Source organism: Zootermopsis nevadensis, unplaced genomic scaffold (genome assembly GCF_977971745.1).
Source record: "Zootermopsis nevadensis isolate Lab colony 2312 unplaced genomic scaffold, Znev_1.0 Znev_ptg000028l, whole genome shotgun sequence".
Classification (NCBI taxonomy): Eukaryota; Metazoa; Arthropoda; class Insecta; order Blattodea; family Termopsidae; genus Zootermopsis; species Zootermopsis nevadensis.
In genome coordinates this window covers 14,471,641-14,488,268 of record NW_028259160.1, presented here as the reverse complement: position 1 = coordinate 14,488,268, position 16,628 = coordinate 14,471,641, and the positions used below count along the sequence as shown (strand labels likewise).

The window sequence follows — 16,628 nt, the reverse complement described above, 5'->3', positions numbered from 1 at the left end:
CCAAGGACTCTGTAAGACCTGAGATCTATAGGGAGACCCTGATTTTGGCTACCAATAAGCTTTGAAGACAATTATAAGATCCTGTTATGTAAAATACTCTTTTTCATGGGAGGTCCGGAGTTGCTACCAGATTAAGTAAATGGGAAAGCAGAAAATATCAGAAACTGTCACGGGGCAAAGGTCGGTCATGCAGTCGCCCCATTTACAAACATACATGTGATGAATTCGAAAAATACGAATTGAAGTCGTCTTGGCCTTCCTAAGACGCTGTGTTATTATTAGGCTGTAAGGACTAAGAAGCAACTCGATTGATCTTAGAATAGCCCATTCTGTAACAGACTGCTTCCTCGAACTAGCTCCATTACCGCTGAGTTCAGGAGATACCCGAAGCGACTTGCTGAGAAAAAATTACGATGGTAATAAATGATACACAAGGAGAAGTCTTAATTTACTTTGAGGCCCTAATGTTTACTCAAAATCACTTCGGTGCTTAAAGGAAAGACCAACTCACAGTTCAGAGATGGATTTTTACTTGGAAACCAGAAGAGTTACTCCGAAGTAACAGAGGCTCTGGGGAGAGGTAAAGAGAAAAATGATATACTTCAGTAATGAACTAGCTATCAATTATGAGGTCTCTCCGGAGACGGTAATAAAGCGACTATCAGCTTCTCAAGAAAGTCCCTTATCCATGGAATTAGTTTGCTATCAACTGTTTAAAATACCGAATATTCATCACAGGTAGGCAAGAAGATACCAACATTTGCACTAAAGATGGCTGTCTTCTGCGATGCTGCGACGCGTAATATGGTAGAAATCAATCGACGTCTCAGAGGTACTTACTGCCTCTATCATCAGGGCAATGAACCAACTGGGGGCTATTAACGACTACTTTTTTAAAATCTGTTCGAGCTACCTACCCTTCCCTCCTGCAGACCGTCTCCTCTAGTCGTAACCTGAGACTTGCACAAACACTAAAATTATTGCGTTGTAAATTTTAAAATTAATATTCTGTATTATTTGATCACTCGGAAAGAATAAATTAAACTTATCTGTGAACGATTTTCAATTTTCGTACCGAGTCCCGCATATACCATTCTTATCACAACAGAAATGATCACGTAATACAAAGACTTTCAGTAACATTACAAAGTGCTTAATACAGAAAGAAAACACTTCTTACAGGGAAAGTCTAACGTTTCTAAGTTTCAAGAAAATTTCTACCTCGCTTACTGGAGGCTCTAGGACGAATCATATATTTTTTTCTGGGGTAATTCCCAAACCGCCACTCCTTATAAAAAGACCAATCAATTGCTTTTCGCTAACTAAGTTCAACCAAAGTAAACCTTCGAAAATAAAAATTGCTGAACGCCAACTGGCGGGAACACGACATTCGACCGCTCCTTAAGGCATCTCCCGCTACTTAACACGTGGCATCTATTATTAATCAGTAAACAAGTCGAAGGGAAAACTGAACGCACTATTTTTACTCTACCTTTCTCTTTACCAGTACCAATATTTCAGCTAATGGTTCTGCTTCCTTGAACTCAATACACGTCATTTAAGTGAAGACAAACGCTCTGCTGAACGTTTACATCAATTACCAATCATGATATCAACATGTCGGCGCTGCGAATCATTAAGGCAGGGGCGACACGTCATTCAGAATCCTGAAATTATGCACTGATGATTCTGATTTGCACATTTTATAAATAGAATATGACGGCAGCGCAAAATCACACGCAACAGCACCGAAGCTGGAAACGGTGGGACTTGACCTCCACGCCATCATATAGAGACACGAGGAAACTTAATTTTTTAATGTTTATTTTAATAGTGAAATCGCCACAACAGACTAATTGATATGTAACAATCTCCATAGAGTAATTGACAGTCGCTCATCTGGTCAAGAAATTCCAAATATTTTTGAAGTGTTTGCAACCAGCCACAAGACCATATTCACAGACAGTTAAATGTAGCTCAGTCAAATACCTTTTAATATTATCCTCCCAAGTACACATAGATTTGCCAACAGGTCTCTTCGTGAACGCAATTTAGACGTTACCGTCGTTTCCAAATATCTGAAATACCCCATTTAAACGGTAATAACAAATCAAAATGTTACAACGTGTCTTAGTGGTGAAGCCATTTAATGTAGAAACAGGCTATAACAAAACGTCGAATGTTTTAATGTCGAGCAATAATGCGCGTGTCTCAGTCCCATAATGCCCCTCATTATTAACTATGCATGAGAAGAAGGACTCTGCCCACATTGTTTACAAGCCAACCCACGCTGTCCTAACTGATTTTGTTTGTTTGTTTGACAACACTATTACTATCACGTCACTTAGGTTAAATGAGGATTAGTCACTTAGCTGCTTTTGATCGCATGGACGACATGAACTCACGTTGGATAGACATGTCCCTCCCTCCCGTCTGTCTGTCGTAAGTCAGAAACAGCTGACAGAATTTGCGAGATATATTATAATGTACACGAAAGATTGCTGGGCAAATTTAATTGTAGTCCCCATGAACTGACTCCATTGGACATTGGTCTTATACGACCTCAAACGTAGTTAAAAATCGGCTATAATTAGATCTGCTCAAACCAAAGTCAATGGATTTTCTGAAAAAAGTCTTAAATACTGTTAATTTATACACTTTCTATTTAAAATAATTTGCCATACAAGGAAAATTTAACAAAATTCAAGGAAAACTAATTTATGACTGTGCTTTTAAGCATTGTTGGTTGCTGCTGAAAACTGCACTGAGTTCCGCACTAAATTCGTCCAGTCTCTCTACGTTGCAAGTACATTATTCGCTGGATAATTCATATTACCATAATTTTATCAATGATGGTAGAGGAAAACACATTAGTGCGGGAAAATAAATATCAACTTCCCGTAATAGACTTGTATCAAGAGTGAACGCACATCTAGGTCAATGAGCTATGCAAAATCACAAATGATATATTTCGAAAGTATGAATCTTCCAGTTTCCACTCTTGTTTTATCTAATTCGCACTAAAATAAAACCATCAGCTGCTGACAAAGGTTTTGTGAAGGATGAAACTAAAATTTCTGGTGCGACGAGCAGGAGCCAGAGGCAGATTACAGACAACTGCACAATTAGGTTAAGAAAAGCTGGTTCGATTTTAACGCACAGTGCTGATGCTAGTGTGTGTTCAAGCGAGATCGCTTTCAGAACGCACCCCGGTATCCATTTTAGACCTGACAGTGTTTAAAGAAAAGTGGTTTTTCGTCCGTAACCAGCAAAATCCCACACCAACACGAAAACTCAATATCGATTTCGCAAAGACTCTGGGTTGTTTTATGGTTTGTAAAGGAATTACTTCAAACAATGGCCATTTAAGATCTACTACACACAAGTTCCCTGCTCTAGCGATAGTATCACGCCCACGTTATGGAAGCCATGAGAATATTATCAAGTACAAGAGACCAAGTGGCCTCTATTAAACGAAGTTTCGTGAGAATTGGTTAATGAGTTCAAGTGTTATGAAAGGCACAAAGACGCTGACTTGATACAACTGACCTATCTTATGTTCTCTTACGGAATGAGGAAAGTAGACCAAAACTAGGAGTGTAAAATTCTGTAAATCCAGGTCACAAATGTAACTAAGAATTTTGTTGAAAAGGTAAGTTAGAAATTGAAAACATAGCTACAGATATTTTAATTTAAGAATTTTAAAGTAGTCGGAATGTGCATTAATAGATATTACGCACAGAAAGGGACCACCCAATTATATAATTGTTAATTTACAGATCATAATACCCTCTAACTAACTAACTAACTAGACGGCTTACCGAACCCGAAGGTTCATCACCGAATTAACCAAAGCCCTCCACCGGACCCTGTCCTGGGCTAACAAAATCCAGTCTCCTTCAACTCCTATCTCCCATAGATCCCGCCTGACATTATCCTCCCATCTACGTCTAGGTCTCCCCAGCGGTCTCTTCCCCTCAGGCTACCCGGTGCACACCTCTTGTCCCATCCACGCGGATCATAATACCCTCACCTTAAAAAATTTATGTTTTAGTTATTAAGCCTTTCTGTAGGTGTATTAAGTTTATCTGTAATTTATTTCAGATTTTGTATGCATCACTGGTATTGAATGAAGTTTTTCTAGGTATTTCTCAGTCCTTCCAGGCGAATACCAGGATATTACCTTCGAACAGATTATGACAGCGTCTTAATTTCTTACCTATTTATACTTCATGATCATCGTACCATTATTAGGCGCTCTCCAACTACTGCAGTTAAAAAATCTCGGAATGGATAAAATTCGAACCCGTGCCCACACACAATTGACGATAATATTTCGATCTCATTTGAGGTCGGGTCTGACTGGGTTCACTTCATTTCGCGACACACTGAACAATTTAAGCACACAGAGCCGTCATGTGTGTGTTGTTTTGTTATGTTCGATTTAATAATTGAATTAAAAGAAAAATACATTTCTGACAGTCTCCATTGGATATTCTTCCGTCAATATGTCCTTCCACCATCGCAAGCAAATGTTTTGGAGGGAATATAATGCACGCGAATTTATTATTCTATAACGTGACGTGTGAGTTAAAATGTTCCTGTATTACAATTAGACGTGAGTTTTTAATCAACTTCGATTGTTGCTAATAAGTGACCTATTAATATTTCACGAAATGTTAGGAAAATGTAATTATTAATTTGTCTGTGGAACATAAACATTACCTAAACGTAGTAAAAGACCAGAATACACTAAAAGAAATAATTCAAACAATAAACAAGTTAGTTAAAATGATTATCACACTTTAAAAAGCTGTTTTCTATGCAAAAAAGAAAGAAAGAACATACAAACATCAATAAAGGCCTATTCAAACATACGTACAGATAGACAGATCGCGCTCCGTTATAAACAATGGACTGACACAAATAAAATACAATGCAATATTTTTTCTTTGGAATCGATAAGCATGCAAATCCTTTTTTTAACCTAAAATTACTCATTTTTGTAAATTCAATACCAGAAGTTAAGACCAGGTATCTAGAAGGGCGAGAGAGATTTACCTTCGGAAGCCGCTCATAAACTTCATGTCACGCCGTGCACCTGTTTCTTTATGATGTTAACCGATGGCAGCCCCCCCCCCCCCCCCGGGCCCCTTTACATTTGATATTATCCGTGGTTTTAGAGCGCTATTATTCTTGTGCCCCCACGAGTTCAAGTAACAAGTTTCCCTTTATGGCGACTTTGAATTCATCCGATTCCTCAGGGCTGTAGGCGAAACGACTTTCTTCAGAGAGATAAAAGTAAAAGTGCAGGGGCAGGAGGACGAGAGAATAATTCCACAGGGAGTTCTTGATGACAACTCTCTTCATCCGATAAGACCTCCTTCAGTGTCTCTATGCAGACGGAATAAATCAGTAGCTTATACGACGTCCGAAACGTCGGTAAACTTCTACCAGACTACACGGCGCTACAACCCAGAAGACAGCCACCTTCGGACTCACACCGTGAAAACCTCAAATCTACTTGTACGATTATTTTCAGAGAAATGTAAAGAAAAAGGTATTTTTATTTCATAAGTTCAGGTTTAAAAAAAATGTTGACTAAATATTATTAGACAAGGCATGTAACACAATTGAAAGAGATGGAAAATCTGTAAAAAAAAAATTCTAGGAAACAATGAAATGGAACGATAGCATGGAACACCAAGACGTAGATGGGAAGATAATATTGAAAAGGATCTTAAAGAATTAAAATATATAATATAATTCAGGTCTATACACAAACTTTATTTACAGATGTTAAAATTTAAATTTAATTTTAAAGGAAAAACCTGAAGATGATGCTACGCATCGAAACATGTAGTAAATGAAGGCGCAGTATTGTAACATCGTAGTAACGATGAATAGCGCAAATTTTAAATTTTAAATTTTAACATCTGTAAATAAAGTTTGTGTATAGACCTGAATTATATTATATATTTTAATTATAAAACACAAACATGACGCATTTAAACTTTAGATCTTAAAGAAATAGGCTTTGGAGATGTGGTCTATTAGCGATGTCTTGTGATAACAATAAAGCGCCTTGGGGTTGCATAAAATACGAGGAATTTCTTGACTGAGCAACTTTTATTAGCTCTTAAAGAAGGACTCTACTTCATGGAATTTGTTGGTCGATACGTACAAGAGGAATACGTGTGTAAATAACGACATGGAAAAGGATTCTTCATGCGAAAATAACAGTCGCTCAGCTAATCAAGAAATTCCCGGCCCTTCAGGAAACACGATATGCTCACACAGGCCGCCATTTGACCCAGTCTTGGTCTAACTGACATCCTACTTCTCTGAAATTAAATCTGATAGTATCTTCTCATATGAACCTTTCATGTTTTCAGAGTAAAATGTGCAAATTATAACAAATCGGAATCTTTACGTTAACATGTGCCCACGTCGAAATAGCGTTCTCTTGTACTGCAAGTGCATGAAAACGTTTAATTACACAGAAATTAATCGGTCTAACCTTCATGGCAACAGAAAACTTTAAATACAGATGTCATCCACCTCATACGTCACAAGGCAGCAAACAATACAGCGAGCTTCCTGAAAGTGAATTTGACAGGCGTTGTCTTAAGCTTAACATCACAAACTTCGCGCACTGTGTTAAATACAATTATAGACAAAGGATGCTCCCGGCGTGCTTTCCCTGTTTAATCCGATTTCAGAATAAGTTGCCTCTGTGCATCACTTATATCTGCACCGAACAGCGGAAACTCTGAAAAGTGTCCCCGTTACAAACACAAGATGGACACAATGGCCATCCTCACAGTACGCAGTCATCAGTAATGGACTCTAGTCTTAATTCTTTAACAGAGCGCGAACATGTGGCACATCCCACACTACATTCGCTGTTAGTGAAACCAGACCTCACTGGGCCATCCTCAGTAGTCTGGTAGACGTTAATCGACGTTTCAGAGGTAATTACAGCCTCCATCATCACGGCAGTGGTGATCGAGACAGTAAATACCTCTGAAACGTCAGTCAATTTCTACCAAACTACACGAAGCAACGTCCTAGAAGACTGCTACCTTCATATTCACCGCCGGGAGCACCTGAAACCTGACACAGGATTCCCTGGATTTGTTTCATTTTAATTTATATGCGAACGTAACTTTAGTCTATTCAAATCCTTTCTGCTTATTTTATATTTGATGCATTTACGAGGGATTTATTGGTTATAGGCCTATTTATATTACGATTAACAAGTGTTATTTTTAAAATTTCCTGCTTTCTTTGTATAGATTTAAGCTTCTGAAAGTTCATAAATTCTTGATGGAGGCTAAAGGATGCAACATCCCAGGAGACAGCCATCTTCATTTTTGCCCTTGTCTTTCAGTTGGTCTCCAAGGTTACAACATGCAACACAAACATGTATAAAACCGTTTCATTGTTATTGCAAAAATAATTGCTGCCATAAAACCTCGTTCTGTGAAATCCAATCACCCGAAATACGAATCTAATAAACATTTTAAATGCACCAATCACCTTTCCCATTTTTCTTTGTAATTGCGACACTGGCTGTTACGACGCTACAGAAATATGGTCATTTAAGAAACCATATTCGCAAAGACTCTAAAGCGTCTGAACATCTGAAAACTGTTTTCATCTATTCTACTTTCCAAAACGTCGAAGATCGGGATACACAAAATATCTTTTTTCATTTGTCCTGCACGGGTGTAAAACATGGCATTTTACGTTGCAGAAACAATATAAACTACAACTGCTTAAGAAATATTTGGACGTACCGGAGTCCAGCTATCGTGGTAAACTGTTTTCGTAACTTTCCTCAGTCACACCAGGACAATTTTAGAATAATACATTAAAGTAGGCAGTGGCAGCTTTCCTCAAGATCATTCCCAGTTCACAATTCACGTTAGTCCGAACATTCGACGCATAATCGCCATGTTATTCGACGATATCTTAGTAGTTACTTCAGTGTCGTAAAGTAACAGAATACAAAAAATAATTAGCGACTCCATATTGCTAGCTCCGTTGTGTCCTGTTATTTAAGTCATAATGAGTTCAGGAAGAACATAAAATTATTACGTAGGATTTGAGGTTTTCACAGCGGTGAGTCTGTAGATTGCTGTCTTCTGGGTTACTGGGCTGTGCAGTCTGGTAGATTTCCACCAAAGTTTCGAGGGTCATGCTGCCTCCGTCATCAAGGCGATGAATGTGATCGCCCTGAGGAAGGAGGCAACATGGACCTCTGAAACGTTTGTAGACATCTACCAGACTACACGGAACAATAACCCAGAAGACAGCAAACTTCAAAAAAACTATTACATAACAAAGAGTCACATGTCTCCCACCTGGAGGTTCTGGACGTTGAACGCCAACACCCGAGAACTAGGACGTTCATGAGTCGACTGACAGTCACACCGACGCTCTGCGTCGAATATAGCGCCACTATATATACACCCCAGTTCTGCTAACGGACATGCCCATGGTGGAGCAATCTACACGCTTATGCATGAAACTACACCAACAAAAAGCGAAATTTCGCATCTTTATAAGGAAGTAGCACGCGGTTTTATCCGGAGTACGTAGGGAAATACCCGTGTAACTCAAAATTCGTACAGGATCTACAAGCCGAACGGGTCGGACGAACAGCGTCTACCTGTTTCGTTCATTTGGTACCTAAAGAACGCATTACAAAGAGCATGTTAGTTTTAAGTGGCGTGCATAAATGAAAGCAAAATAGGAAGGTTCTGCCAGCCTGTCCCAACGCATGTTGCACTGTAAAAAATGTCCGGGTTCCATAAAAGACGATACATTTATTGACTATCACCTTCTGAAGAGAGAGAGAGACTGCTCCTTGCATTTGGATGTCATAGCTTTTCACAGCAATTGCCTTTGAGTTTGAATTTCTGTGCTGTTTAATTGTGTATGTATACTCCCTCTTCTACATTTTCCTCCTCTGACAAGAATCGAATACTTTGAAGCATCATCTGAATTTCAGAGAATAAATCGGAGTTCTATATATTTCTTTGTATATAAATTAATGGTCAGTATAACTTACATATCAAATCTAAAACTTCTTGACGATGGTGAAGAGTCAATTGAATAAAAATTTACTTGGATATTATCCATCGTCTAGTAACCGGAGATAGGGATTAGCTCTATCTAGTGGGCCCAACTGTGTAGGAACCTGAAGACGGAGATAGAGTCCCATCTCCGAAACGTCGTTTTAGGTTTTATTACTAGACGATGGATAATATCCAAGTAAATTTTTATTCAGTATAACTTAAAATTTTAAAATTATAATACATTTCTATTTTTCAGTCTGTTTCTTATTTCCTCATTTCGTCTGTGCCAAATAAAGATCGAAGTTACTTCCAGCAGCAAATTCTGAAATATCATCGTGCATTTTCTTTCGACTTTTCTAATTACTCCTCTCACTTTTTATGTTTCATTTCCTCAGCTGCGCTGAATCTTTAAGTTTAATTACTAATACTGCTACCTCCATGACATGAATTTTGAACATTCCCTTACTGTGAGGTTCTGCTTGTTAACAAAAGTTCTCTGCCTACGGTTTGTCAATATGAAGAGAGAGGGTTACAATACGCCCACACACACTTGTTAGCCAACATATCTGACTGTACTGCACACATCTTACGCCGTGTTGGGTTATATCACGCCATTACGTATCTTTACGCTACGATGCGTCATATAACGTCATGCCAGCTTCCATGGCTACAGTAATCAGTAAATCGTATGCTTTGATTTGGAAGACTGGAAACCCAGAATAAGCATATTCATACACCAGAGTTTATAATGAAAGAAAAACGAAAACTTGTGTGCTCTGGAAAAATTAAAGCCATCGTGAACGATTTCTAACATAATAATGTTTACCAATTTCTTTTTCCATTGTCAAGAGGGATGAGATGGATGTAGCATGGCGGAAATTAACTATGAGATATTGGCGTGGATGGGATAATAATATTAAAACGAGTCTGATTATGTACCTCCAAGTTCCATGAAACGTGAGAAATTTATGGTCAGCTGACGACTACCAACGTTTCGAGGGGGACAGCTGTCTTCCAAACAATGAGGAGGCTTAGGGACAACTTTTGTTCGCTGTTCCAAAAAAGAAAGTTTAACACTTATCGCATAATGAGATACGAGGTTTTCACTGCGGTAAAGATGTCCATATTGGTCTTCTGGTGAATAACGTTGTGTGGAATTACAGACATACAAAAGTTTCGGAGGGACATACTGCCTCCATCGTTAGTCTTTCAGTCCTCTTCAAAAGCTAACAGCCGCTCAGCTCAAGACGTTCAACGCCTGGGATCAAACCTGAGTTTCACAACCGTATCCAGAGGACCCCGCGAGATGCCTTATCTCTAAGAGAAAAAAATAAGCACCAGGCAGATTGAAAACTTTACATGATTTGTGAACTCTTTCCCATACGAGCCTGTCGTTAGAATGATCATAATTCGGAGGTCCCCGGTTCAACTCTCGGCTCCCCTGAAGTGTCTCCTTAAATTAGGCCAAAATCCATTTCAATCCTTTCCAAAACATCGTCTACAAACAACCTGAACATTAGAAGCTGCGTAATATAAGTAGTTGAAAACGCGTCGTTAAATGAACCAAGAAGGAATTAATCAAATCGACAGGTTTGACTAAGACCAAAAATCACTTTGGTCGGTTCCTTATAACTCACTGTTTCGCCCACATTCTTGTGGAAAATAGATATTCAATAATTTACACTTTAACAGCACTGGCATTGATACACGCCCCTTTGCCCTAGTGGAGGGCGACCTGCAATTAACCGCCATTTCCGAACACTCACCTTTAATTTTCCCCCATGTCGTCTTCATGGCTGAACAGCACATAGCAAGAATATACACACAATGTCTATAGATGCACTAAATTTATACTATAACGATTCCAGTTTATATGTGAATCAATTTTAAAAGTTCAAGGATCGCAGAACGATTTATAATATAATCTGACACTTAATAATAAAGTCGCACTGTTATTTATAACGATACATGCCTAAAGTTTAAAAGCTAACTTTATCACTTTTGCACGCATGGACGCGACTGTCTTCTGTCTCCTGTTCCAAGCATTCGGGAAAGTCCGGCTCTAATTCGCTAATTTCCGTAAACTGTACAGTTGGAGAATGTCGAAATAAACAAATTGTAAAATTAATCGTATTAGTTCCAGTTCAAATTTAATTATACGTTTTATTACTATGCATCATAACAAATGGACGTGGATCAGGCAAACGGGCTCAAGTTTTAGTACCACTTAGCCTTTACAGTTGAAGAGAGAGAGAGAGAGAGAGCGAGGGAGAGACAGAAGAAAAAGTGGGAGGGAATTGCAATAGGCATTACTTTTTTACGTGGGGGGGGGGGGCGGGGGATCATAAATTTTTATTTGCAGCTACGAATGTCCCTAGGCAGTTCCCGCTCGCCCTTCTGGTACGAACAGGTTTATTAAAAGTAATGCATTTATAATTGAAAAAGATGAGATGAAAATCGGCGTAAGGGAGATATTTTTCAGGGCCCCTGCGTTAATTTTGAATTTTGATATTGGTCTTGGAAGGGCGTCGTTTAGTAAACATTTGGAAGATGATATGGGGGCTACTTTAGGGCGGAGTTTTTGATGTTAGCGCTTTGGGGGGGGGGGGTGCATGAGAGGCACTCAGAGCAAAGTGGAATTTCGGTATCAACACAGCATTTGCTGTAGGACCGAGGAAAACCACGGAAAACCTGGATCAAAGATCACATAAATAATATTTAATGATTTAGACCTTATCGCAAAGAAGACACTACACTCGCCATTAGAAGGATAAATTGGTCAATGCTGTTTATAACGAGTATCAAACGAAACACTTTCTAAAATATAATTTTTCTGTTAAATGAATGAAATTATTATTATTATTCATTATAAACACCGTGTTTCTGGACGTAACCTCCACGATACTTCCAAGAAAAATGTGGAATAAGCCACGTTAGCTTCCTTTCGAATCCTCTGCAGTTCATTATCACTCTTCTAATCGACTCTACATAAAAGACACAGTTGCACAATCACTAGTAAATCAACAAACAATATATTATATCTCAGACATCCGATCTGCATTATCACTGGCACGACTATTACACTGACTTCTACGCTTATTGACAATACTAAAGGAACTGCTTCCTGTTGTTCTGCGTTTGAATACCGACGAGATTATAAATACGGCGGGACAATCCGGAAGACAGCCATCTTCGACTCTGTAGTGATTTGTCATTTTCCATTGCACGTTTCACTCAGCGTCCATTTAATCTCCGAGGTGCAAGACCTCGATACTTGAGCACTGGACTTAAGAGTAAACGGAAAATTAACAAAGTACCTACCGACCGGGAATCGAACCAAGAGGCATTGCTGTCGGAGCTAGTACAACTGCATACAGCTTAATGTTTTCATTTTCGACGCCGTCCTACATTGAGATAAACACTTTCTTGTACAGTTGGCATCTACTGCAGTGAAATTAAATGGGCAGATGGCGAGGATACGGAAGGAGACGGACATGATCGATATGAAGGCAATACACTGTGCTTTTGATGGAGGGACTGAAGAAACCTGGCACGGCGACTGATAACCCGGCCTGTAAAATCTAGGTACGTGCCGAATACAATTCTAGCGCGTTCCTTCTCAGTGACTGCTGATACAATGCATTACGATATAGGACAGCTTTCTCACAAACCCCGCTTAATATTCATAACATAATGGCATTGCTCATCACATGTTTTATAACCTCTGCAGTTGCTACAACGCAGTAAATTTATTCTAAAGTTATTAAGTGACGCAGATATGCAGGATGCGGAATGTAAGCAAGCAACAGCACGTAATGAGATTTCGTGGAACAATTCCAGGAGTGACTTTACCACTCGTCTGGAACAGATACCTGGAAGAACTGACTAAGTAAGGTCGGGGACAGAATGTCTGCGATGACAGTCTGATCTCTTACCACTGATTCAAGTTGACGTGCCTTATGAGCGCAAGCCACATCACGTAGATCTTTGTTGCACAAATGTGAACCAAAGTCATCGCTGCGCAACAATGCGTTACAACAATGGTACCTCGAGCCCCATTATTGCACAACTCCTAGTCGCACCCCTTGTAATCCTGGGGTCTCGGGTTCGATTCCCGGCGGTGCCCGAATTTTTATAACTTGTGTTGGGCAAGGCCGTGGTCTAGGCAACACGGAGTTTTCCTCCGGGGGCTTCCCCGGTTTCTCCGTGGCATCCCAACAATTACTCCATTCACACACAGAAGAAGGCAATGGCAAACCACTTCTGGATCATCTGCCAAGAACGTATATGAACAGGTCCCAGTCCGAGAAAAGGATGGAAGGATCCTGTTCATATGGACCTGTCGTCAGACAGAACATTAAATAAATAATAGTCAGGTGTGTCCATTTTGAACTGACCGCGGATAACAGAACCTCGCGAGAAGAATTTTCAGCTAATAAAATAAGAAATAGCTATTAAATTTTTGCACTAACTGTAGACCGTATTCTGAATGTCGTACTAAAATACATTTCTGAGGAATTTTAACTTGGGATAAATCCATCTCTTAATGAAATCATTTTCATGAAGAGTACCAGAAGAGAAAAGACAAGGACAAAAGGGAGGAGATGTATTGATCCCAAAATTCTGTTAGCTCTTCCTTCATAAAACATAACTGAACTATTATAACTTAATTGCAAACTGCTTTTATTAATTAAAACATACCGCGCACTTTCGGAGTCCTGTGAGAACTTACGTGACATTCCAGTACTTCGGATATTAAAGAATTTTCAGACAACTCCGCTGTATCCATCACAGAAAACAGGATGGCGCAGAGTAAACAACTTCAGTTAACGACAGTGACTGGGAATGAGTTGCTATTTGTTCCAAAGCATCGCACATTATGGTGAAAATTCGACGTCATGTGAACGGACAGTGACGGAGGATAAGAAAAGTGGCGACCCTGTACGATGATTCCAAGTGTTCTGTACCATTAAATATCGCATTAATACGAGTCATTTAGGCGACAAATGTTAAGTTCCGTGCATTCAGCTACATGTCTGTTACGTGTTTTAGAACTAATTTACTAATATCGTTCTGTCATACTAATAGATACGCACCCTTTTTAGAAAACTGACACAGTGAACGCATAATGGGGAAGTCTTAATTTTTAATCTTCGAAACTAGGGTTTATACAAAAATCGGTTTTCGAATTCCAGTATTTCCAAAAAACAGGTTTTTCGAATTTTTACAAAAAATTTAAAACAGTAAAAAATATTTATACTTATTTTAAAATTGTTCAGTTTATTTAATATTTATGGAACTACAAAAATATAACAAAATAAAATATACTCCATACAAAACCAAATAAAAAACTAAAATAACTAAAATCAGAAAAAAATAAATTATAAATTTTTATTTCATTTAGTATTTTTCTTCAGGAAATATGATTTCAAAAAACATTAAATGTCCACTGAACGATTACTTAATCTTGTTCTTATTCTAGATACAAATTTGCCTGAAATAGAAAATACTCTCTCACTGGCTACTGAACTTGGTTTTATCGTTTTCAGGGCATCAAATAATAAATCTAAATTCTTTGTTCTTTTATTGGTTGGCTCAAATACTGAAAATTCGGCCTTCAGTTTCTTCGGATTTGATATTATTTTTTCAGGTTCCTCAAGAAACCTATGAATTGATTTTTCGATGGCTTCCTTTAGAACATTGCCCTGATTAATAGTTTCTCCGTCTCCGATATATTCATCATCGGAATCTGTTTCCATACAAGAATTTGGATATATTCTACACAATATTTTTCCAGATAACTTAATAATATCGAATTTTGAAGCTAGTGGAAATACACTAGATTTCTTTGTTGAAATGTTTTGTATCCTTTCTTGAATTCGTACTTCTAAAACATTTAATAATTTGGAACTAATATCAGTCTTTAAATTTTTAGTTCATTTAACAGAAATGTTTACATATTAATTCTAGTATCTAAAACCTGCTTTTTAAATTTTAAAAGCAGGTTTTCGAATTTTATAAATTTATCCAAAAAACCCTGTTTTTAAACCCGGTTTTTAAAAACCGACAATCCCTATTCGAAACCATTCAGCCGTTTTAGATGAAATTTCATACTGGGAAACATTTAACTGATAATGGACATCGTTTGGTGTGACATACTTTATGATTTACGTATTTACTTAGACGGGTCTCTAGGCAACCCATCAAGGTCAGAAACACACGGATCTACATTACTTACTTAAAAAGTCGTGTCTGAAACATGAAATAATAATCAGCAGGCAGTCGCCTCAGAAATGACCTTCACATTATAAAATCTGATGTGTTCATTTACTAACTGTAATTGAATGACTCTAAGTAGGCACATACAAAATCACATGCGTGTCTGCGTGTTTATACATATGATAATCAGACAGACTTCTGCGACTTACTTACCTTTGTCCAAAGAATACGAAGGTTAAAATAACTGTAATGATCTTAATTTTCATCATCATAGACGCCATAAAACATACAATCTTCGAAGACGGGCAAGATTCAAGGCTTTGTATACAGTAAGGATACAGTACAGTGAACGATAAATCAGGAAGGCTGTAGAGTTAAGTACCATCTCAGGATTTGCCAGGAAGCACTAAAAAAATCTTCTTAAAATCTCAGATTGGCCCGAGTCCAATCGAGATTCGAACACGGTACCTTCCAAATTCAAATTAAGTGTGCTACCACGATGCCAGCACGTGATTGTAATTACCGAGTTCGTTAACCCGCTGAAACAAGCGTGGATAAGTATTACGGTACACTTCTTTTTCAAAAAAGACACGATAACTTTCCTCACCAGTATTATTATTATTTTTTATTATGTGTTCTGTCTGACGACAGGTCCATATGAACAGGATCCTTCCATCCTTTTCTCGGACTGGGACCTGTTCATATACGTTCTTGGCAGATGATCCAGAAGTGGTTTGCCATTGCCTTCTTCTGTGTGTGAATGGAGTAATTGTTGGGATGCCACGGAGAAACCGGGGAAGCCCCCGGAGGAAAACTCCGTGTTGCCTAGACCACGGCCTTGCCCAACACAGGTTATAAATTCGGGCACCGCCGGGAATCGAACCCGAGACCCCAGGATTACAAGGCCAGCGTTCTAACCGCTAGACCACCGTGGCTTTCACCAGTATTAGAATTCATTAATTTCATAAACAAATCCATTGTTGGGAAGTTAATCACGCTTCATAACATTTGAAAAACATATTCAAATAAAAAAAATGTAAGTTTCACATTCATATTTCGCGTTGCATGTCATTTCCTTGTGAAACGAGTATTTTCCAGAAAACTGATCGAGTTAGCTTTTAAGTTCGTATGAAATGGAGGTTAGGTTACAAAATTAGATACGCCCAAGAAAGTTTGGTGTAAACATAAAGAAAAACAAATTTTATCAAAATCTTACGAGCAATTTCAAAGATGAAACGTCGGACAAACGGGGGAACACATTAATGCGCATATTCTATTAACTTCATGCAAGGAGCTCATAAAATAAGTCAGCGTTTTGGTCGA

At 38.4% G+C, this 16,628-nt stretch overlaps 1 protein-coding gene across 4 annotated transcripts in view; it reads right to left on the bottom strand.

The window, feature by feature from the left end:
- LOC110832766 (calcitonin gene-related peptide type 1 receptor) overlaps nucleotides 1–16,628 on the bottom strand; it is a 36,955-nt gene that overhangs the window by 18,081 nt on the left and 2,246 nt on the right. Inside the window, exon 1 of one of the 4 annotated variants that reach the window (XM_087357694.1) lies at nucleotides 10,853–11,271. The exons of 2 other annotated variants lie outside the window; for them this stretch is intronic. The gene's annotated coding sequence lies outside the window, so the exon portion shown is untranslated. Of the gene's footprint in view, nucleotides 1–8,369; nucleotides 8,439–10,852; nucleotides 11,272–16,628 lie in introns of those variants that run through there. One more of the 4 variants, XM_087357693.1, reaches the window with a different exon arrangement.